The sequence below is a fragment of the Eumetopias jubatus genome, unplaced genomic scaffold, assembly GCF_037043125.1.
Source record: "Eumetopias jubatus isolate StellerSeaLion01/CBP00866 unplaced genomic scaffold, mEumJub1_p1.0 scaffold_23, whole genome shotgun sequence".
Classification (NCBI taxonomy): domain Eukaryota; kingdom Metazoa; phylum Chordata; class Mammalia; order Carnivora; family Otariidae; genus Eumetopias; species Eumetopias jubatus.
This window is the reverse complement of record NW_028274829.1, coordinates 2,735,590-2,751,167: the sequence shown is the minus strand read 5'-3', so window position 1 is coordinate 2,751,167 and position 15,578 is coordinate 2,735,590. Positions and strand designations below refer to the sequence as shown.

General features: G+C 40.8%; 1 protein-coding gene across 11 annotated transcripts in view; it reads right to left on the bottom strand.

The window, feature by feature from the left end:
- Window positions 1-15,578, bottom strand: part of LOC148162094 (lysine-specific demethylase 6A-like) — a 166,154-nt gene that overhangs the window by 96,312 nt on the left and 54,264 nt on the right. The window lies entirely within an intron of this gene.

Sequence of the window (15,578 nt, the reverse complement as noted above, 5' to 3'; positions counted from 1 at the left end):
AGGGCGCCTGGGTGGCTCAGTTGGTTAAGCATCTTCCTTCGGCTCAGGTCATGATCCTGGAGTCCCGGGATTGAGTCTCACACATCGGGCTCCCTGCTCAGCGGGGAGTCTGCTTCTCCCTCTGACCCTCCCCCCTCTTAGGCTCTTTCGCTCTCATTCATAAATAAATAAATAAAAATAAATAATTAATAAATAAATAAATAAATAAAATCTTTAAAAAAAATAAAATAAAATGTGCAGAGGAGGGGTGCCTGGGTGGCTCAGTCATTAAGCGTCTGCCTTCGGCTCAGGTCGTGATCCCAGGGTCCTGGGATCGAGCCCCACATCGGGCTCCCTGCTCAGTGGGAAGCCTGCTTCTCCCTCTCCCGCTCCCCCTGCTTATGTTTTCTCGCTGTCTCTGTCTCTGTCAAATAAATAAATAAAAATCTGTAAAAAATACAATGTGCAGAGGACCTAAACATTTTCCAAAGAAGACAGTCAGATGACCAACAGGTAAACAAAAGAACAACAAAACAAAAAACAAAAAACCAGATACTCAACATCTCACCATAAGGGCCATACAATTGAACACCATAATGAAGTATCACCTTTTACTTCTCCTAATAGCTAACATGAAAACGTGAAGATAGAAGAAGTGTTAGCAAGGATACAGAAAAAAAGGGAAACCTTGTACACTGCTGAAATATAAATTGGTTCAACCATTATGGAAAACAATGTGGAGGTTCTTTAAAAAATTAGATCTACCATATGATAGAGTGATCCCGCTTTTGGGTGTTTATCCAAACAAAATGAAAACAAGGTACTGAAAGCATGTGTACCCCCATATTTACTGCTACACTAATCACAATAGCCAAGATGTGGAAACAACCCAATGTACCATCAACAGATGAGTGGATAAATAAGATGTATAAACCCACTCAAGTATTATGCAGCTGAAAAAATACAGCCTCCCATTGTGACAATATGGGAAGATCCTGAGTAATTATGGTGAATAAAATATGTCAGAGAAAAACAAGTACTGTATAGTATCAACCACATGTGGTATCTAAAAAAGCCAAACCTGTTAAAACAGAGAGTAAGTGCCGGTTATCAGGGAAGTGAAGGGATAGGACAGGTTTTGTTTCCTGAGTTTGAAAGGAGATTTTTTTTTTTTTAATTAATAGACAAAGTGAGAGAAAATGAAAAACAAACATGTTATAAGATTTACAGAAAGTGGGACACCTGGGTGGCTCAGATCTAGTGCACAAGACAGTGAACATGGAAAACCACACTGTATTATAAACAACAAACTTGGGCAACCCTCTTGGGTCCCCTGCCTCTTCACTTTACTATCACTCAATAAACTGCTTTGCTCCCCAACAACAAAAAAAATCAAAAACTTGCTATTCCAACCACCAAGAAGAAATGATAATTATACAATGTGAGATGGTAATTATTGCTACAGATGGTAATTATTGCTACAGGCAAACATATTACAATATATATGACTAGCATGCATACATCTTAACTTTACAATGTTATACATCAAATATATTTCAATTAAAAATAAAGTTTAAATGGCTAATAAGTATATGAAAAAATGCTCATTACCCTTCACAGCAACGAAAACCAAAATCTCAGTAAGATATCTCCTCCTACCTACTAAGATGGCAAAACTAAAAAAGACAAACAAGTAATGACAAGGTTATGGAGAAAAACAACAGCAACACATCAAAATAATGTCAGTGTACCCTCTTCAAAGGAAAATCTCAACAGTATTCTCAGACACACATGGTGATCTATGCAAAAGGACAACAAAAAAACCTTACATGGAAATGATCCTAAATCTTTGTTGCCACTTTTATACCTATTTTGAAGATTAGGAATCATTTTCTACAAAATACATAATTTATTAAATTCTTCCTTTGCATCAATCAGAATCAACTGAGGTTTAGAGGATTTATAATTTGTCCAAGTGTCCATCACAAACCCCAGTTAAATAATTACAGTTTCATATGATTATCATTGTAATAACCCTATATGATGTGTTTGTGTTAAAGAAAAAAAAATGTGGCTGAATGTTACCAAGATGATGACATATCCTAACTTTCCTTCTCCTCAGGGTTGTATCAAATATACACCTACTTTCAGATCAGTTACCTAAGTGAAATCCAGAAACTAGTTGAGTGACTTCTACATATCAAGCAGCTGAGAAAATACCAACATCAAAACAGGCATAAAAGACCAAGACACTCCCACCATATTCTCCTCTTATCACCATGTAACCTCCAAATCCAGCCTTCACCTTAAGGAGCACAGTGTTTGCACTACACATTTAGGAGCCCAACTTTAAGACTGCCACTGAAATGATGGTCACCCAAATCTCTTGAGTTTGACATTCATGAGACCCTCGGGACGATTGAAAAAAAGTAGTTGTTAAGCAGGCTTGAACACTTCCACAGACCTGCCCTTAAAATGATACATTTCTTAAGGGGAAAATTGTTGTCTTTGTCTTTCCTCTTAAATTTTAAGGGCAGGTCTGTGGGTAACTTCTCAAAGAAAATGAACAGAAACAAAGTATTTGGGAGTAGATATACAAGAGCACAGATCAGGATATAATGGCTCAGCAACCAAATTGGGCTCACAATCTTTCTATGCAGAAAAATAGGTTTTACATTTTTACAAGTTCACCTTAAAAAAAAAAAGACTACATGACAGAAAACAAATGTAGCCCCCAAAGCCTAAAATGTATAGTCAAATCTATTAAAAAGTTTGCCAAATTCCAAAATTAACAATTTTTGAACGTAAGTTCTTTAAAATATGTACAATGATGAAAAGTTAATTGCTAAAATGTAGCTGTGATACACATGAAAACAAAAGCATTTTTTTTTTTTACGATTTATTTATTTGACAGAGAGAGACACAGCGAGAGAGGGAACACAAGCAGGGGGAGTGGGAGAGGGAGAAGCAGGCTTCCCGCAGAGCAGGGAACCTGATGGCAGGGCTCGATCCCAGGACCCTGAGATCATGACCTGGGCAGAAGGCAGATGCTTAACGACTGAGCCACACAGGCGCCCCAAAAACAAAAGCATTTTTAAAAAGAAAGATTTATCTTGGAATAATGTTTGTAAAATTCCATTTAAAAGGGTTCAATAATGTCATATTATGGATCCCCAGGGAAATAGAACCAACCGGGAGGCAGAGAAGATGTGTATGTACATCTGTGTGTGTGGTTTATTAGAAGGAACTGACTTGAGATTATGCAGGCTGACAAATACAATAATGATCTGAATAGTTAAGTCAGAAACAGAAAAACAGATATTTTAATTCCAGTACAAGGGCAGGAAACTACAGTATCGTAGTTCAAAGACTATTATTAACAGGATGGGCAACTTTTTTGTACTAATTAGGCCTTGAGCTGGTAAGATGACCACCTACACTGAGGAAGATAATCAGCATTAGCTAGTCTACAGATATGTTAATCTCATCCGGAAACCTCAAAGCCAAACCCAGAGTAATGTTAAGCAGACATTTAGGCCCAGTCAAACTGGGCTATCGCAAAGAATTAACCGTAAGTCTCACACCCCCGCCCCCGCCCTGGCGCCTGGGTGGCTAAGTCTTTAAGCGCCTGCCTTCAGCTCAGGTCATGGTCCCAGAGTCCTGGGATCCAGTCCCACATCGCGCTCCTTGCTCCGCAGGAAGCCTGCTTCTCCCCTCTCCCACTCCCCCCCGCTTGTGTTCCCTCTCTCACTGTGCCTCTCTGTCAAATAAATAAAATCTTAAAAAAAAAAAATAAGTCTACCTCCTTCACACCCTGGCAAAAAAAAAAAAAGACGACAAGGGTATAATTCTGAAGTTGATACAACTATCATGCATACAATCCAAAACAGGTAGCTCCCTCTCCAGGAGAGATTAACACCTTCAGTGATGCATCAGCTCTCCTTAAAATCCTGTAACTTAAATACTATGCTATAAAATCAACACATAATACATTATTACATCATTGGAGAGTAAGAAAGAAAGAAAAAAATACTTGCTTCATGCACACTTGACAACTTAAAGTCCTCGGTGCTAGAGTCACTTGATCGTGTCTGGTATTTATAACTACCTTCTTTCATTTATCATTCTCTATTCCCTTTGCTATCACCAAATCACTTCAACTGGTCATCATTCTCTACCTGCCAGGGTTATACCAACCATTCCTAAAAGGTCCGGGCCATTAGTATTCCATGCTGGGTTGAGTTTTTGTAGTTTTCCAATGACCTTAATTCAAAAGGCACGGTCATTTTAAGAGATGTACTAAGGGATCTACTACATCGAACACATAATCTTCCTTACATCTACTGTAGAACAGGAGTACAATTTCCCCTTGCATATCAAGATGACTCAGTAGAGCCAGAAAATGAAACTCTCTGCCTGAATTAATTAATGAATGAGGAGTCCAAATGGCCAAGGAACAATCTTACCTTTCAGTTTGATAGAATCATTGTTGTATCTCCTGGAGGAAACATTCCTCCCTTTGAACTAACACCTCTTTGCCATCAGATCATAAGGTCATGCGGAAAGGAACCCATACTTTTGCTGTAGGTCAATAAGGGTAATAGTAGGGGCTCCTGGGTGGCTCAGTCAGTTAAGCATCTGTGTTCAGCTCAGGTCATGATCCCCGGGTTATGGGATAGAGCCCCACACTGGAGTCTCTGCTCAGCGGGAAGTCTGCTTCTCCCTCTCCCTCTCCCGCTGCTGCTCCCCCTGCTTGTGCGCTCTCTCCCCCCTCTGTCAAATAAACAAACAAACAAATAAATACAATTAAAAAAAAATAAGGGTTAATAGTTATTTGGTGCCAAGATAGTATCATCAGGATACAACAAAGGTCATTCCAGACATCCCCCTCACTAGAAGACCAACTTAAAAGTATCCTCAGACAGGACAATACTGAGAAAATCTCAGAACACAGGTAGAAACTACATTCCTGAACCACAGAGACTAAGAAGCACACATTAGAAACCTAAGACAAACAGCTACACTCTGACTACACTGCCCCACCACAAAGCTAGAAACACACCAAGAGGGCTCCCCCAGGCCTGAAGTTTTTCCAGTGGGCAAAAGAGAGTCCAACATGGACATCGAGCTCCCCTATCATTCTGGGCTCATTTCAGAGCAGCCCACTACACTACAGGCCTCATCTCACAGAGATGCTGGAGAGAACATGTGGGACTTGTCTGCTAAGGACCAGAATGTAATTCAGGAAGGCAGGGGCAGAAGGGGACTTACAGGAACCAGCACACAGATCTTGTTAGACAAATTCCTCCTTGCAGTGGCACCACAGTAGAAATGCTAGCCAGCAACTTTGACTATCTGCAGAACCAAGTCACTAGCACTGTCGGACGAGTGAATTCAGTACAAAGTTCTGCCTGATTCAGGACCCCCAACAATTAGCCTTGCCAGCTCTGAAGCCTATTTTACCACCCTACCCAGTAAGGAAAATTAATTTATAGGTGTACCTAGGCAAAGTGCATCCTCCACTCCAACAACCCAGGAAAGATGCATAGTCCACCTTTTAACACTACTTAAATCAGCACAGGAGCAGAGAGGGCATGACTGGTAAGTCCAGCTGGTCAAGGAGCTCAGTATGCAGTTCTGCCAAATTCAAGTTCCCAGCCAGCAAGGCATACCAGCCTTTGAGCCTATTCTACCATTCCACTGAGCAGAAAAGCAGTTCCGTGGCTCTAACCCACTGTTGACTATAGCCCTCAATCTCACCCCATCAGGAAAAAAAAAAAAAATTCTTAGAAAAAAACAAGTAGGCAAAGTATCAGAATAGATATTATTTCTAAAGACGATAGTCAATGGCCAACAGCTACATGAAAAGGTGCTAATACTAATCATCAGCAAATCAAAACTATGAGATACCACTGCACACCTATTACAATGGCTACGATGAAAAGAGAGAGGAGGTAAGTCCTGGTGAGAATGTAGACAAAAGGGAGCTCCTGGCACACTGCTAGTGGGAATGTAAATCAGTACATGATAAACAGTGTAAAGGATACTCAAAAAAAAAAAAAAGGAAATTCAGCTACATCTGATCTAGCAATTTCACCTCTACACATATACCCAAAGAAAACAAAATCACTAATGAGGAAATTATCTGCCATCTGGATGTTTATTACAGCATTATTTATATTAGCCAACACATGAAAAACAACCTAAGTCCATGGAAAAATGAGCAAATAAGAATGTGAGACAGACAGATACAAACACACACATAATAGATATTAGGGAAGGAGGGAAGGAAGGAAGGAAGGAAAAAAGTTTTTTACATTTGTTACAACACAGACAGACCTTGAGGATTATTACACTAACTGAAATAAATCACACAAGACGTATACTGCATGATCTTACTTATGTGTCGAATTTTTTTCAAATTTTCATTCAAATTCATTAGTTCACATACTGTGTTAGTTTCAGGTGTACAATACAGTGGTTCAGCACTTCTACACATCACCAATACTCATCACGATGGGTGCACTTCTTAATCCCCATCACCTACTTCACCCAGCCCCCCACCTAGCCCCCCTCTAGTAACCAACAATCTGTTCTCTAGAGTTAAGAGTCTGTTTCTGGGGCACCTGGGTGGCTCAGTCATTAAGCATCTGCCTTCGGCTCAGTTCAAGATCCCAGACTCCTGGGATGGAGCCCTGCATCAGGCTCCCTGCTCTGTGGGAAGCCTGCTTCTCCCTCTCCCATGCCCCAGCTTGTGTTCCTGCTCTATCTCTCTGTCAAATGAATAAATAAAATCCTTAAAAAAAAAAAAAAAGTCTGTTTCTTACGGGCGTGTGGGTGGCTCAGATAGTTAAGCATCTGCTTTCAGCTCAGGTCATGATCCCAGCGTCCTGGGATCAAGCCCCACATTGGGCTCGCTGCTCAGCAGGAAGCCTGCTTCTCCCTCTCCCTCTGCCTCTGCCTGCTGCTCCCTCTGCTTGTACTCTAATAAAAAATAAAAAAATATTTTAAAAAAGAAAAGAGTCTGTTTCTTGGGCACCTGGGTGGCTCAGATGGTTAAGCGTCTGCCTTCAGCTCAGGTCATGATCCCAGGGTCCTCGGATCGAGTTCCGCATCAGGCTCCCTGTTCCGCAGGGGGCCTACTTCTCCCTCTCCCTCTGATGTTTCCCCTGATTGTTCTCTTTCACTCTCTCTCTCTCAAATAAATAAATAAAATCTTTACCTATCTTTAAAAAATAAAAAGAATCTGTTTCTTCTTGGCATTTTCTCCCCACTTAAACCCTTCGCTTGTTTCTTTTGTTTCTTACTTGGCCAACGACAGACACATGGAAAGATGCTCAACATCAATCATCAGGGAAATGCAAATCAAAATCACAACGAGATATCACTTCATACCTGTCAGAATGGCTAAAACCAACAACATGAAATACAACATGTGTCGGCCAGGATGAAGAGAAAAGGGAATTTCTTACCCTTCTGATGGGAATGCAAACTGGTGTAGCTACTCTGGGAAATAGTATAGAGGTTCCTCAAAAAGTTAAAAATAGAACTACCCTACAATCCAGCAATTGCACTACAAGGTATTTACCCAAAGAATATAAAAATACTAATTCAAAAGGGATATGTGCGGGGCACCTGGGTGGTGCAAAGTTAAGTGTCCAACTCTTGGTTTTGGCTTCGGTTGTGATCTCAGGGTGGTGAGATCAAGCCCCACATCAGGCTCAGTCCTCAGTGGGGAGTCTGCTTGAGTTTCTCTCTCTCTGCCCCTATCCCCCATGCTTTCTCTCTCTCTGGAATAAATAAATCTCTCCCTCAATTAATGAAACCATATATGATACAGCAGCTGCAGTTACAGTTAAAACTAAGTTAGGCTTAAGATAATCCACATCCACTGTTAGTCTTTAAGGTCTACCTGTCTTCTGCACAGACCAAATAAAAGATATGAATATGGATTTCTGAATTACTATCTTCCTTAGCAGAGGCAGTTTTAATGGTTTCCATATAGCCCTTCCCAACCCAACAGCCCTTACTTCATATTTCAAGGGACAAATGAGAAGCTTCGGTATCCTCTGCTGCTAAGTGACTCTACTCCAATTATACATTCTATACCTAGACCGTTACCAGTGCTGGATTCAGTTTTTATAGCTTCCTACTGACATTAACTCCAGGGCACTGCAATATTAAGAGACATCCTAAGGAATGTTCTGTCTTCTAGATAAAATTTTCCTTTCCACCATTTCCCCAATAGTTGACCAATTTCCCTTTTGTACTGAAAGATCATTTGCTTGAGAAAACCATGTTGCACCTGTCTTACAGGGTTTTCCACCTTACATTTCAAAAAGAAGGTCACTTCCAGGCAGGCCCAGGAATCTCAGTATACTTTTGTGATCCCAAGAACAAAGTAATTCACCCAAATCTACTTGTACCACAGGAAAAAATCTGGAGGCAAGGTCTTCACTTGTGTTCCTATGCTCAAGAGGCTTAGAAAAGTACAATCTGAGATTTCTTGTGAAAAGTTCCAAAGTCAACTCAAGCACCTATGTGGCCAATCAATATTCTTGCTACATTTACATACATAATCATATCAAATTTGGGGGCTGGCGTATTTTTTATAAAGATAGATAAAATTTTTTAGAAATAAAAAAACAGGGGGCACCTGGGTGGCACAGTCGGTTAAGCATCGCCTTCAACTCAGGTCATGATCCCAGGGTGTTGGGATCGAGCCCCAAGTCAGGCTCTCTGCTCAATGGGGCATCTGCTTCTCCCTCTCCCTCTGCTCTCCTGCTTCTGCTTTCTTGCTTGCTCTATCTCAAATAAATAAATAAAACCTTAAAAAAAAATCAGGACGAAGTTAAATGATATGAGATTTGCTGTATAAACTAGTTAGTATCACTCCGAATATCCCGACTGAATGGAGAAAAATTATGTTTCAATGCAAACTGAATCTTTTTTTTGTTTTTTTAGTTTCATCTTCCACACTGTGCTAGCTTAAAAAAAGACATATTTATTTTAGAGAGAGAGAGCGCACACACGAGTGTGTGGGGAGGGGCAGAGAGAGGAGAGGAAGAGAATCTCAAGCTGACTTCCTCCTGTGTGGGACTTGAGATCATGATCTGAGCTGAAATCACGAAACCGACGCTTAACCAACTGAGCCACCCAAGCAGCCCTTGCCAATCTATTTCAAATCCTGAATTATTCTACTTTCCCCCAATATCTTGCTACAACTCCTCAAATTAACATTTCTGATTTTCTGCCATCCTGTTTGGAATAATTTAGAACTATTGCCCTTTTCCTGAAGCCCTCCAAGATAAAACTGGATAACTTGATATAAACCTCAAGGAAATCACTGCAACAGATCATGAATGTACAACCTTTGTGCCTGCTGCTATGTGGGCCACTTAGTTCAACAGTACAGCAAATGTCATCATCACAGACATTCAAACTGGAAACGAGGAAATCCATTAGACTGGCACTGCTGTCCTCACCCCTCCATCTAAACAGGCTTTCAATCCAATCAAAGAATCTTAACTGGACACTCTCTGGAATCCGAAACTGGACATTAATGATCTTTTTTTTTTTAAGATTTTATTTATTTATTTGACAGAGACACAGCAAGAGAAGGAACACAAGCAGGGGGAGTGGGAGAGGGAGAAGCAGGCTTCCCGCCGAGCAGGGAGCTCAATGTGGGGCTTGATCGCAGGACCCCGCGGATCATGACCTGAGCCGAAGGCAGACACTTAACGATTGAGCCTCCCAGGTGCCCCAATCATCTGTTATTTTTATAGAAACTTCTCCTCTTAAATGCCTGATGGTTAGCACCATAAAGCATACCCTCTGCTACTTAAATATCAATGCAGAATTTAGCAGTTCCTTAATGAATGAAAGGATATTGAACAAGAAATGCACTTATGTTGTTCTAAAGAAAGGAATATTTTTTTAAAAGATTTATTTTTTAAAGGAGAGCAAAAAAGCGTAGGGGGGAGGAGCAGAGGGAGAGAGATACCCAAGCAACTTGGCGCCAAACACGGGGCTCAATCTCACCACCCTTATTATCACAACCAGAGCGGAAACCAAGAGCTGGATGCACAACCAACTACACCAGCCAGGCACCTCGGAATTTTTTATTCCTTCGAATAATAGGGTGAACTGATAAAGATTACATGCTCAATCAAACTTTACTTAGATTCCTGAGCCTTCTCCTAGGCCCACTTGTGTACTTCCTTATAAAATCCTTGGCAAGAACCATCATGCTAAGTCAACAGAGCAATAATCCCTCATCCCACATATCTGATTGCCTTCGATACCAATTGTGGTTTTCCTCCTCCACCATCCATTAACATGGTATCTGGTAAGCCTGGCCTGTATTAAAAAAATAATCCTGTTAGTTCAGTATAGCCAAAATCCCCTTACTCTTCATGTTCTCTCTTACTAGTATTCCATCCACTGACCCCTCAGAAAACCTGGCTACAAATTCCTACTTGCCTATGCTGTCTTCAAAACTGACATCAGTTCAATACTGATAAACTGAATAAATTTTTTATACCTCAAGTATTACCCAGCCATGAATTTTCTGACAATAGATACAATCACCTTAACTTGTACCCAAAGTCACTTCACTGATTCATAGGCATGAGGAGCCTGGCATATCAAGTGGCATTCTTAAACTCCCATTTAGAGGAATCACAGCACTGCCTGCCGCTGGAGATAATCCTTCCTCTGGAAATAAAATCTCTACGTCAGCAGAACTTAAAGTCAAAGAAACTAAAAAGAAAAATTGTGCCACTCCTATCTCTACCCCTTAATTCCTGTACCCATGAATCCTGGATGTAAGAAAAACTGGATGAAAAAAAGAGAGAGAAAAGAAAAATTGGCTGGTGATTCAAAATATGTACAGCCTACTACAGAATCTTGCTATAGCTCTGCAATACTCTACCACATTGCTGGCACCATAACTGAGTCTTCTAAAGGCCTTTGTTCCATTCTATCAAACCTGTTGCTTCAAACATGGAACATGGTATGATCAGTGAACTCCATGTGCACAGACCCAATGGCCACACTTCTTTTACCTTCTATGAAATAATCTCTTGATCTGAAACAAAGCTTTGTGATATCATATGACAATGGATAAGATGTTCTTTCAGTACACAGATGACAATTTTGCCAGTAGCACTGCGTACAAGGAAAACAAATCTGTACCAAGATTAACTGTTTATACTAATAAGAAAAAACACTATTTTCACGATACATATGGACCCAAAGTGATCAGGAAAATGGCTGATAACCATGCAGAATGGTGCCATACATTATGAGGGAACCATTGTTACTGTCTGCAGCTGGCAAATTGGACACCTAATTTTGGTAAAGAAAAATCAATGTTGTTAAGCTCATGAATAAGCATATTCCTACATGATGGCTACTTTGTTCATGAGTCCATCGTGCAATAACGAGGTGGCTGGGGAAAGAGACATAAAGTCTAAGGTCTCATTGTGTCCACTTGATTACTAAAATCACTTTTTCAGATGAGATCACTCTTTTACATAAGACACAAATATCTTCATGAACTTTTTCTAAGTTAGAGAGGTCTAGCCACAAACCTCTTCCTCACGGGGCACCTGGGTGGCTCAGTTGTTAGGCGTCTGCCTTCGGCTCAAGTCATGATTCCAGGGTCCTGGAATCGAGGCCCCCTCGGGCTCCTTGCTCTGCAGGGAGCCTGCTTTTCCCTCTCCGCCCTGCTTTTACTTCTTTCACTGTCTCTCCTTCTCTCTCTCTCAAATAAATAAAACATTAACAAACAAAAAAACAAACCTCTTCCTCAAATTATATTGTCACTAATTTTAATTTTTTATTTTTTTACAGAGCAGGAAAGCAGGGCATGGGCAGAGGGAGAGACAGACTCTCAAGCAGGCTCCACTCCCAGCACAGATCCATGACATGGGGCCCAAAACCACGACACTGAGACCACGACCCCAAGACTACAACCCGAGCTGAATTGAAAAGGCAGACACTCAATGGACCGAGCCATTCAGGTGCCCCTTGTCACCAATTACCTAATTACTTTTCTTTCAGTCCCTACTGTCATGACAAATCACTGGCCAGAGCTCATGAACTCATATATAATTACACTTCTGGCCATTTCTCCTTTTCCAGGCAAAGTGAACAACCAGATGCATGGCCTGATATTCTGCCCACTGGAACAATTTCCCTTCACCACTGTCCTTCAGGGATTTGGGGCTATGGTACTACAGCTATCTAATTTCAGATGGCTGTACTATCCAGCAACATAAAACCAGGCCTGTGACTTTCTGTCAACTGTTGTAGAAAACTACCCATGAGATCATTGATGCAGGCTGGAAGAAAAGGAAGTGGGGACCTTGGGCATTTGGGCTACTTCTTGTATCTTGTTCCTTCAGGGCATACTTGGCCCAGTCTTGTATATATAACTTCCAGGATTATGGACTGCTACTGTGTACACTGTATTTATGCCTTAGTGGATCAAATAATACCCAGTTCATGATGCACAGCTTAGATAGCATGGTAACTTGGTAATAACTGCTTTAGTATATAGTGTCTAAGGCCAGAAACAGATCAAAAGCTGTTTCTCAAAGGGAAAGTAGTCATCCACAAACAAGCGCACAGCTCTCTTCCAAAATCCTAAGCCTACACTGTGAATCACTTGCAGGGTCCCACCAAAGGCTTCAAACAGCACCGTTTTCCACAGAAACCTCAAACCCCATTAGATTTGTTGGATAATAAGGCCCAAGTGGCTGAGCAGCTCTTGATAACACTATGTGTTATCTTGTGGGCAGCAAAGACAATTAAGATTCCTTCAAACTAAATTGTAAAACAAAGCTGAAGAACTGATAAACTCCTAAAGACAGACAGTGAAGGTATATTGCTGGTACTGCCATTTAAAAACAAGCTTTTGGCTTTCAGCAGGGAGGAGGCGAAGGTACAAATGTCTTCAGTTGTCCCAAATCCAGGTGCATCTGACACAAACCATGTCCACCATACCACTTCAGTTAGATTCCAACGAGATTGTTGTTTTATACCTGAGGCACACAGGTGGGGAAGTCAGTGCTGTGTCTGCACCACCTAGAAGATTGGCCCCCTGGGTCTGTGTCCAAAAAAAGGTTGGTGATGACATCACCAAGGCCAACAATGATTGGGAGGGTCTGAGGATTACAGTGAAACTGACCATTCAGAACAGACAGGCCCAGAATGAAGTGGTACCTTCTGCTTCTGCCTTGGTTATCAAAGCCCTCAAGGAACTGCCAGGAGACAGAAAGAAACAGAAAACATTAAGCACAGAAGAAATGTCACTTTTGATGAGATTGTCAGCACTGCCCAACAGACAAAGCACTGATCTTTAGCCAGAGAACTCTATGGAACCCTTACAGACTTCCTGGGGACTGCCCAATCTGTGGGCTTCAATATTGATGGCCACATTCCTCATGACATCACAGATGACATCAATAGTGATGCACTGGAATTCCCAGCCAGTTAAGAACTGGCTGGGAAAGGACAATATTTCAATAAAGTATCATTTGACAACAACAATAAAAAAACAAAATCCATAAAACTATTTCTGGTGGTGCATATTGATACATGTGGGAAAAAAGGGCATATTCTACATCAACAGCTGCAAAATAGATACAGGATAAAATGTTAATTTCCTAAAGGAAATAAATACCATCTGATATAGCAGCTGCAATAAGAATAATGTGGTTAAGCTTATGAAAATGTACTATAATTTTCCATCTACTAGAAGGATCCATGAGGTGAGGTGAATGTGAACGTGTTAGGAATCATGACTCCTGCGCCTTCAAGTCTTTGATGATGATACAAAATCTCTTCAAATGGAGATCCAGAAATTAAGTACCACTTTTGGTTTACTATTTTCTTAAAGACAATTTTAATGGCTTCTACTTGTACTTTCCCAATATAATAACCCTAACTCTACAAGTTAGGGAGCCTATTTGGGGATTCTGACAGCTACTGAGTATGTATCTATTCCAAATATGCATGCTGAAATTGGAGAAATAACCACTGAAAGAATTCAGCGACCCACGGGACCCACTATGAAAAGATCTAAATTACAATGTCATTGATCATGTGACCTCCCACAAGCACCTACTCTTACTGGTAGATGACAAAGATGTTTTGGGTCTTCCAGGAATTAGCATCAGTTCAAAATCAAGTAGATCTCAAAGGATTATTTTTTATTCCCCAATGCACACTTACCCTAGTAAAAAGACAATGTGCCATTTGGAGAATCCTAGTAAAAAGGATCATGCCGCACAGCGTAAGCTGTTTTTTGTTTTTATTATTATTATTATTATTATTAATTTATTTATTTATTACAGAGAAACAGCGAGAGGGAACACAAGCAGGGGGAGTGGGAGTGGGAAAAGCAGGCTTCCTGCTGAGCAGGGAGACTGATACGGGACTCGATCCCCGGACCCTGGGATCATGACCTGAGCTGAAGGCAGACGCTTAACGACTGAGCCACCCAGGCGCCCCCGCACAGTGTAAGTTTTCAGGGTACTTGGGTCCTTTGACCTCCAGTCCTTGAACTCCATTCAAGGAGTTCAGGGACTAAAGAGTAGCTCAAGTCTAGGAAATAACTGAAAGACTCCAATACTCTGTTTTTATGATTCTGGTTAGATTTTTGGTGACTTGATCTACAACTGTTCTACTTATAAAACATTAAGCATGTATTTAGTAGGACTCCTATCCATTTCACTTCTAGGAATACTATGATAACCAAACACCTATTATGTTAACCATGCCCACCTAGCCTCTGGCAAGTGCCACCACTTAACTGTTACCACCCCAGGATCCAATCACTCCCACTGCTCCTGATTCAATGATCATAGTTCCCACTCGATAGTCTGGCCTAAAAAGATCAATCATAAAATCAAAAAAAGGATGCAGGAGTTACTCTTATGAATTTATTTCTCACAATCATGGTGAAAGGTGCATCTTCTGTACCCTCCCAGTAGGTCATTTAAGGATAGGTGGTTTTAAGTGACAATACACACTAACAATCCAATCAATTCCTCCACAATAAGCCAAAGTACGTCCAGATTTTCTAGGTCGCTCACTAAGGAGGTCCACCTTTGGTCCATTTTTCAACAAGCCAAACAAACTGACAGAGCTCTACTGTATAGGCTACAATATTAAATGCAGATTCTCTGCCTAGCCCAAATAAAAAAATGCAGCCTGATCCAACTTTTATGTTCCTTCCATCATTGCTCAATACACTTAGTATTATTCATTCCCACACAGGTTCCCTGAACTTCTGTGTATACGGAAAACTCAAGAAGTTCTTTTGGAGTTTAGTGCACTTTCTCATGGATTAAAATTGAACCTGAACCACAGAGACACACTGGGACTTGTGTCTACTTAGGTCTAAAGAAAAAAGAAGGTGGAGTACAGATTCTGAGGAAAATCAGCATTGCCTTGCACGGCAACTTTAACATGAGTAAATTTTAGTTTCCATACATAGGGCAAGGTTAATCTAATCCCTCAGACTGAAGTGAATAAGTAGTTTCTATTGTTCTAGTGAGGAGACCTAAACAGCAAAAGACTCATTAAGA